Genomic DNA, 7,029 nt, shown 5'->3' with positions numbered 1-7,029 from the left:
ACCATTAGAAATTCAACAGGGAATCTTTGCTCCCATTTTCTGTGTGGGAATAAAAGTGTTTTCCATGCTAAAACTTAAAAAAAAAAGAATGGTTGCAAATAACTATAACAGAAATAATGGTAACCATTAATGAGTGACATCTCCTTGTTTTCCATTTCTCTCGACCTTAGTCTGTTATACCAAAATAAATCCTTGCTATTTTTTTAAGAAATGGCTATGAGTAATTATAACAAATAATGATGTCACTATGATTAATGAAGTGACGAGAACTCATCAGTAGAAAACTATAATGTTTCACTGTAGTAAACTAAGTAACTTAGAAACTGCCCATTCTCCACTTTCAATCTGCCGCACCAGGGATGATAGCATCCTGTGATAGTGCTACCTGTGCCAACACTACACATGATAGCTCTACATATAATATTCTTACATGTGGTAAGACCACATGTGCTATGATGATGCATGATACTACACGTGATACTACCACATGTGATATGACTGTGTGGGTATGCTTCTATCATGTGTGGATGGCTACATGTGATGCCACTGCATGTGAGGCTACCACATGTAGAAGAGTTGAGACTGTGCTATTCACTATGCTCAAAACTGGGTTCAACACTTTACCTGGATCAAAATGCTTAACGTAGTGTAGTTGATGCTTGGGTTTTCTTCCAGTCTCAATACACACCTAGTGAGAGGTCACCTGGTGGGGGTGGGGGTGGGAGGTAATCTAGCCCCTTATCCCTAGCTTCTTCCAGCTTGTTCCAGGGAACAATCTGTAAGTATACACACCACAGTGCATTGATAGGTACAGAAATAATTCAGTTAAGACGAAGATGCTAGAGAAGACATTACAGGGGATGGGGTATGGGATGGGTGTATTTTGGAGGACAGAGGTATTTTCACGTGGCTGGTGAAGATGGCTGCCCCAGGCACCAACGACGTGAAGCACTTAGGCAATGCTGAAGCATAAACCCAGTGGAAAGGAAGTGGGGCAATCCTGATTTAACTCTTGGTGAGTAATATTCAGAGAACATTCATGTGATCCAGTCCCTATGCCTGGTCAACTTTGAGTCAAAGGCCGAGGCAAAGATCAGAACAGAATTAGAGTGTCCTGGACCAGTGCTCCCCAATAAAAATGCAACGTGTGTAGGGAGCTGTGTAGGGAGCCCTGGGTTTCCTAAAAGCCACAACCAAAATGGCCAAAGGGAATAAGTGAATTCATTTTCCTCATATACTTCATTTAATACAGATCTGGCTGGGTGCTGGGGGCTTATACCTGTAATCCTAGCTACTCAGGAGGCTGACATCTGAGGATCATGGTTCAGTGCCAGCCCAGGCAGGAAAGTCCATGAGACCTTTATTTCGAATTAACCACCAAAAAGTCAGAAGTGCAGCTGTGGATCAAGTGGTAGCAGAAAATGTTAAGACATAGTGTCCAGATCTCGAGTTCAAGCCCCAGTACTGGCACAAAAGAAAAATAACAGCTCCAAAACTTGTCATTTATTAATGGCAATTATTTGGAATCATATCCAATTAAAGTAATAGTAAAATTACTAATAAGCATTTTTCCATATTAAATCTTACAAATCCAACTAGTTTTTGCATGTACAGCCTACCTCAATATAAGATAAGCCACCATCCAGCTGAGTAGCTCTGTGTGGTACTGGCAGCCGCTATGCTTGGTGGCACAGCTTGGGATCCAGGCGTGTACTGCACATTAACTCTGAGGGGGCTGGGGGAAGGAAGCTAAAGAAAACAGCATTTGCCATCATAACAGTCCCTAGCTCTTGATTGAAATTCATGTCTAAACCTAGGCTCTGAATGCTTTCTTAATACTCCGGTAACACCAACTTCAAATGATTATTGCTTACTTTTGTTTTTATGCTTTTTCTCCCCATCTCCCCACCCCCCACCCCTCATCTTGTATGGATTCTCTCTGAAAGTAATAGTGGCTGAGAAAGAACTGGAAGCTGGCAGCAAAGAGGTTGACCTAAACCCACATCCGGCAAAATGTGAGCTGTTGCCCGGGGCAACCATGATTGTCAGCCCTTTTTTTTCCCCCTCCTTCTTGTTTTCATTTTGACTTCCGCCTGTAGTTCACAAGCATAATACATTCTCATCAACAGCAACTCTCCAAAATCCACCCTACTCCTAAAATGCACCTCCCTTTTAGGAGAGAATGAAAATGGTAGGATTTGGAGTAGAGAGCTAGATGACCAACCCGACCAACAGTGACTAGCGAATGCCTCAGGGAGATTGCTGGCAGTCACTTTTTTGTTCAGAATGGCTGCCTCTCTCGCCTAGAGACTTCATTTACAGATGCCATTCCCAGAGGCTTCTAGTGGTTTTGTCTTATGAAAAAGTGTCAGGTACATGGAATGCCATGGATAGTAGCCAACCTGGTATAGATTTAGGAGTATGTGGGAGGAGAAAGAAAGAAAAAAGAAAGGAAAGAAAGAAAGAAAAAAGAAAGAAAGAAAGAGGGGGGAGGAAGGAAAGAAAGAAGGAAAGAAAGAGAGAGAGAATAGGAAGGGAAGGAAGGGAAGGAAAGGAAGGTAGGAAGGAGGGAAGGAAGAAGGAAGGACAGAAAGGAAGGAAGAAAGAAAAAGTAGGAAGGGAAGTAAGGGAAGGAAAGGAAGGTAGGAAGGAACGAGGGAAGGAAGAAGGAAAGAAAGGAAGAAAGGAAAAAAGAAAGGAAGGAAAGAAGGAAGGAAGGGGAGGGAAGGAAAGAAGGAGGAAAGAAGGAAAGAAGGAGGAAGGAAGAAGGATAGAGGAAGAAAGGAAATAGAGATGGGGAAGGAAGGAATGTGGAAAGAAGGCATAGAGAAAAGCAAAGACAGAATAAGTGACTTAAATCTGTTTCTACTGATGGTTTTTGAGGGAGACTATATTAATAAGACTAATGATGCTGGGGCTGGGAAGGTGGCTCAGTGGTAGAGCGCTTGCCTTGCATGCCTGAGGACCTGGGTTCAATTCCTCAGCACCACATAAGCAAAAAAGAAAAAAGCCAGAAGTAGCGCTGTGGCTCAAGTGGTAGAGCGCTAGCCTTGAGCTGAAGAACTGAGGGACAGTGCCCAGGCCCAGAGTTCAGGCCCCATGACCGGACCCAAAATATATATATATAGAATAATGATGCTAGGCCCTGTAGCTCACATCTGTAATCTTAAACTACTCAGGAAACTGAGGTATGATGATCTCAGTTCAGAGCCAGCCCTATCAGGAAAAGTCTGAATGACTCCATCTCCGATTAACCAGTAAAATGCCAGACTATAAGTGTGCCTTAAGTGGTAGAGCTCCAGCTGTGAGCAAATAAATGCTGGATGCCCCGAGATCCGGCTCTGAGTTCAAACCCTGGTATTGGGACCAAAAGAAGGAGGACAAGGAGAGGAATCATATGTTTTCTCAGTTATAAAATTAAAGGCTTGTCAGGCACTGGTGGCTCATGCCTGTAATCCTAGCTACTCAAGAGGCTGAAATCTGAGAATCTCTCTTCAAATCCAGCCCAGAGAAGGAAAGCCTATGAGATTCTTATCACCATTCAACGACCAAAAAAACAGAGGTGGATGTAGCTCAAATGGTAGGGCACAAACCTTGAATACAAAAGCTCAGAGAAAGCACCTAGCCCTTCTGTGCTACCCCCAGGACTAGCACATAAATAAGTAAGTAAGTACGTAACTAAGTAAATAAATAAAGGCTTGAGTTAAGTTATATCATGCTTATTTTCCCCTGCTTCTAAGCTTTGAGATTGAATGTATGAAGGCAGAGCTGTGGAAATGAAAAATATAGGTTTAAGCCAGGCACTGGTGGCTCACAATTATAATCTTAGCTATTCAGTAGGCTGAGATTTGAGGATAATGGTTTGAAGCCAGCCTGGCCAGGAAAGTCTGTGAGACTTTTATCTCTAATAAACTACTCAGTAAAAGCTTCAAGTGTCACTGTGGCTCAAGGTAGTAGAGCACTAGCCTTGAGCACAGAAAGGCTCAGGGACAGAGCCCAGGCCCTGAGTTCAAGCCCCAGGACTGCCCCCCCCCAAAAAAAAGTTTAGGTAATATTTAAAAGTAGTGTTGGTGGAGATTTCCTATGTAAGAACTTAAATACAACCATTCAGTGAAGTCTCCATTACAAATACTTCCTCTCTAAACAAGACCTTCAATAGGTTTCAAGGACAATTAGGGACTGGAGTTTAATCTCAATGGTAAAGCATTTGCCTAGCCTGTCCAAGGCCTTGGGCCCAATCTCAAGCACCACACAAAAAGGAAAGGCCAAAACCTATGAAATCATAATAAATCAGTGCCCTTGTGCATATTGTGTTCTGTGGGCCACATAGGGTTCTGAGAGACAACAGCTTTATCAACAATGTGTCTCAATTGCATAAATACATGATCACTAGAATGGAGCTGTGAACCAGTCTTGGTAGCAAATAGGAGCTATATGGATGGGGGAAAAAAACTAGAAGTAGCACCAAGGCACTACAAATGATATTTTAGGGAGAGACATAATCTATAGGAATCCCTTCTAAGGCAATTTCACTTTCCACGGTTTAATTATCTGTAATCAACTACAATCTAAAACTATTAAGTGGAAAATTCCAGAAAGAATTCAGTAGCCTGGTGAACCCTTCACCATCCCACAGAATATAAATCACCTCTATCCAATGGATCCATGCAGTATACACTACCCACCCACCCATCACTTAACTACTGTCTAGATTATCAGACTGACAGTCCTGATATGACACTGCTCATGAGTAACTCCTTTTTTATACCAATACTGGGGCTTGAATTTAGGGCTTGATGCTTTTGCTTAACTTTTTCACTCAAGGCTGATGCTGTACCATTGAACCATATTTTTACTTCCAGCTTTTGGTTGGTTGATTGGATATAAGAATCTCTCAGATTTGTCCTCCCTGGCTGGCTTTGAACCAGGATCCTCATATCTCAGTCTCTTAAGTAGCTAGGATGACAGGAATGAATCATTAGCACCCAATTAAGGTCATTCTTTATTTTACTTAATAAAATAGCCCCAAAGCACGACTAGTTCCAGTGACAATTTTATTATGGTATATTAGGTGAATTGTTCTATCTTTATCATTAGCCATCATTGTTTACAGATCCTAATTTCATAAATTAAACCTCATCACAAATGTATAGGTATAGGAACAAATATAGTATCTACAGGGCTTTGCATTTGTCATGGTTCCAAGTATCCACAGGGCATTGTAGAACATATACCATTGGGATACTTTCACTACAAGCAAAAGTCCAGTAAGGGGAGGACATGGAGGAATTTGGAGTCATGTATCAAGGATGGGTTGTGGAAGAACCCATCCTGTGAGAAGCTGGCTCTGGCAACTTTTCCACTTAGCTGGGGAGAGGTGAGGTTAGGGGCATGCCAGTGACAATGAGGGATGAGGCTGGGCTTTTCTGACTAGACACACTGGCCTCTCTGCAGGGTTCACTCCTTCTGCTTGTCTTTCTCTAGTTGATGTGTACTTTCCAGGTTCCATGTTTGTCCCCTTTGGACCTTTCAGTGCTCAGTCATTCTGCTTACCTAGCCTTGGAAAGTGCTCAAGTTTCTCTGGGCTGTTGTATAGACTTATCATTCTATTAAAAAAAAAGACCTCAGGGGGTCTGGGAAGGAGGCTCCGTGGTAGAGCGCTTGCCTTGCATGCATGAGGCCCTGGGTTCGATTCCTCAGCACCACATTAGCAGAAAAAGCCAGAAGTGGCACTGTGGCTCAAGCACTAGCCTTGAGCTGAAGAGCTTAGGGACAGCGCCCAGGCCCAGAGTTTAGGCCCCACAACCGGCAAACAAAAAAAGACCTCAGCAAATAGTAACACTGATTGCTATTGACCTTCGAGGGATTTATGTGATCCTCCATGTTGTAAAGTAACAAAACAATGAGTTAATGTAGGAGAGATTTTTTTTTTACTAATAGACAAATAAGAGGGATGCCCAAAAATCAATCGCCTGCCTAGCTAATTGAAATATCAACATGAGTCATAGTTCATTCCTGTGTGTTAGTATGTCACCCAAAATAAATGGTTTTGGGATTTTCGGTCCAACTTAGTAAAGTTGCATGGCAATTGTTATTTAAAGCACATGTAAAATACATAACTTATTGGAACTTATTTTATTCGGTATTTGCTTGCTGATTTTGCTGTTTGAAAGCTTAGGGAATTTCCGTGTGTGTGTGTGTGTGTGTGTGTGTGTGTGTGTGTGTGTGTGTGTGTCTCACTGGGGATCAAATCAAAGGCTTTGTGCAACTTGGGGATTTCTAATGTGTGTGTGTTTAAGGCAGGGATTCATTTCTGTAATATTTTAGGCAATCAGCTTTCTGGGGAGAAACTCAATCTGAACCAGGTTTTCTGGAATCTGCTTCTTTAAGGAGGAGTGTCACATTTACTTTAAATTCATTTGGATCAATCCTGGATTGTCATACTATAGTGATATACTTGCATTTTATTTTACTAAGGGGATTGTTTCACTGACAAAAATAAAACCATTTGTACAAATAACTCCATAAGAATTTTATTATTCATTGTTCAGAGAACTGTGAATTATCACACCAGAGAAAAGGAAAGAACACTTTTTAAGATATTTTAAAAGAAAATCTTTACTTTCATAACATGGCTCAAAAACCAATGACTCACATCCTACACAAATCTAACTCAAAAAATGGATCTTAGACCTAAACCTAAGAGTTTAAGTTATAAAAACTATAAAACTCCTAGAGAAAACACAAAATAATACAAAATAATAATTTCTTACATGTAATATCCAAAGCATTGTTCATGAAAAATGGACAAATTGAACTATGTCTAAATTTAGACCTATTGTACCACAAACAAATCTATCAAGACAATACACAGGAAGGGAGATAATACTTGAAAATCATAGTCTGATATCAGCCTGGCCTCTTACAACTCAATGATTTTTTTTTTTTTGGGTCCGGTCGTGGGGCCTGAACTCTGGGCCTGGGCGCTGTCCCTCAGCTCTTCAGCTCAAGGCTAGCGCTCTACCACTT

General features: G+C 41.4%; 1 protein-coding gene across 1 annotated transcript in view; it reads left to right on the top strand.

Annotated features, from left to right (window-relative positions):
* The first annotated feature begins 1,965 nt into the window (after nucleotides 1–1,965).
* Nucleotides 1,966–7,029, top strand: part of Apbb1ip (amyloid beta (A4) precursor protein-binding, family B, member 1 interacting protein) — an 85,867-nt gene continuing 80,803 nt past the window's right edge. Inside the window, exon 1 of the mRNA XM_013014591.1 lies at nucleotides 1,966–2,015. The gene's annotated coding sequence lies outside the window, so the exon portion shown is untranslated. The remainder of the gene's footprint in view (nucleotides 2,016–7,029) is intronic.

Source organism: Dipodomys ordii, unplaced genomic scaffold (genome assembly GCF_000151885.1).
Source record: "Dipodomys ordii isolate 6190 unplaced genomic scaffold, Dord_2.0 Scaffold24, whole genome shotgun sequence".
In the NCBI taxonomy this organism is placed as follows: domain Eukaryota; kingdom Metazoa; phylum Chordata; class Mammalia; order Rodentia; family Heteromyidae; genus Dipodomys; species Dipodomys ordii.
Note: the sequence above shows the minus strand (reverse complement) of the source record. Positions and strands in the feature narration are given on the sequence as shown.